Here is a 2115-nt window from a genome sequence, read left to right on the forward strand (position 1 = left end):
ACTGGTGAGGGCCCAGGGAGACAGCTCAGTAGAATAAGTGCTTGCCTGGCAAGCACAGGGTCCTGAGTTCAATCCCCAGTACCGCAAAAAAAAAGCTACTGATGTTTGTATGCCAATTTTTTTTTCCATAATTTTATTGAGAAACAAATAGCAATGAGACAGTTTCAAACCAAATTGGTAGTACAGCTTCAATAATTAACACATTGCATACATTCTTCCTAGCAGTTAATTGCTGTACAAGATGCAGACATGATTAGAACTATTAGAACAAATCCCTCTATTCATTAAGAGCATGCAACTATATATCTATCCTAACCATTTTGATGCTAATTTTTTTTAATCCTGCTGGTTTACTGAATTTTTCTTTTTGGTGGAACCAGGGATTGAACTGAGGCCCTTGCGCTTGCCAGGGAAGCACTTATTCTACAGAGCCATCTCCCTGGCCCGAATTTTTCAATTTTAACAGTCTTCGTATTTAGGGTTTTCTACATGTATGATCTGCAAATAAGATAGCTTGGCTTTTTTAAATGCATTTTTATTTCTGTTACCCATTTGCTCTGGCTAAAAGTTCTAGTGCTGTATTGAATAAAAGTGATGAGAGCAGACCACCTTATTTTATTCTTGCTGTTAGAGAAAAATGTTTGAAACACTTGGTATAATGTTGACTGTGGGTTTTCGTATATATCCTTTGTTGTATTGAAGTTCCATCTTTCTTTATTGAATTTTTTAAAATGTGGAACACTTCACAAATTTGCGTGGCATCCTTGCACAGGGCCCATGCTAATCTCTGTTGTTCCAATTTTAGTATATGTGTTGCTGAAGCGAGCACGGAATGTTGAATTTTATGAAATGCTTTTTCTGCCTTTATTGGAATCATGGATTTTTGTCTTTGTTGATATGATGTATTACATTTATTGGTTATGTTGAATATTTGGATTCTTGTTATGAAACTAATTTTATTACGGCGAATGTTTTTATTATGTGTGTATGTTTGTATGCTATTTAATTCAGTTTGCTAGTATTGAGAATTTTTTAGGTATGTTCATCAGTCATACTGATGTGTACACTGTTCTGTTTTTGTTTTGTCTTTGTCGGGTTTTTGATTACAGGGTAATGTAGGTACCATAGAATTAATTTTGAAAGTCTTTTTGTTCCTTTAGTTCTTTGAATAGGCTGAGAAGCATTTGTGTTACTCCTATCAAAGTTTGATAAAATTCAGCAGAGAAGTTACTCATTTCTGAGCTTTCTTCATTGGAAGATTATGTGTTACGGATTCATTCTCACTACTTTTTGTTGGGCTACTCAGGTTGTTTTATATTCTCATAGTTCAATGTTTGTAGGTCACATATACCCAGAAATTTATTTCTTTAAGTTTCTCAATTTATTAGCATGCAGTTTATACTACTAGTCACAAACATTTCTTTATATTTCTGTAGTATTAGTTTTAATGACCCCTTTTCATCTCTGATTTTATTTGGGTCTTTTATTGGTTAAAGTTTGTGAAGAGTTTGTAAATTTTTTTATTCATGAAATCAGCTCTTGATGAATTTATTGTTTGGCTTTTTTTAGTTACTATTTTGTTGTCTACTCTGGTATGATATTTTTTTCATTCCACTAATTGTTCTTGTTTTTCTAAGCTCTTGATTATTTGAAATTACTTGTTAATGTAGATATAACTGTTATAAAAACTCCCCTTAGTAAGCCTTTTGTTGTCTTTAAGTTTTTGTTTGTGTTTTGGTAACTGAAATGGAACTCAGGACCTCACACTTGGAAGGCAGGCACTATGCCACTGACCTATATCCCCATCCCTGTTGTCATCAGGTTTGATACATTGTAATTCATTTTCATTTGTCTTAAAAACTTAAAATTTCTTAATTTGATAACTTGGCATTAAAAGTATTTCATTTAGTATCCACATATTTGTACAATTTATAAAGTTCCTCACTGTGGTCAGGAAACAGTATATGATTTCAGTTTTTGTGTCTTTTAAGCTTGCTTTGTGACTGGTATACTATTTTAGAGAAAGTTCTATGTCCTTGTGAAAATAATGTGTGCTTTGAAGCTGTTGAATGACACGTTCTGTTAAGCTTAAGTCCATTTGATGTGTGGTTTAAC

General features: G+C 33.0%; 1 non-coding gene across 1 annotated transcript; it reads right to left on the bottom strand.

The window, feature by feature from the left end:
* Nucleotides 1–727: 727 nt before the first annotated feature.
* On the bottom strand, nt 728–829 carry LOC111818327. The gene has a single exon (XR_002822348.1). It is a non-coding gene; the product is annotated as a U6 spliceosomal RNA (small nuclear RNA).
* Between the last annotated feature and the right edge of the window lie 1286 nt (nt 830–2115).

Source organism: Octodon degus, unplaced genomic scaffold, assembly GCF_000260255.1.
Source record: "Octodon degus isolate 3935 unplaced genomic scaffold, OctDeg1.0 scaffold00087, whole genome shotgun sequence".
Lineage (NCBI taxonomy): Eukaryota > Metazoa > Chordata > Mammalia > Rodentia > Octodontidae > Octodon > Octodon degus.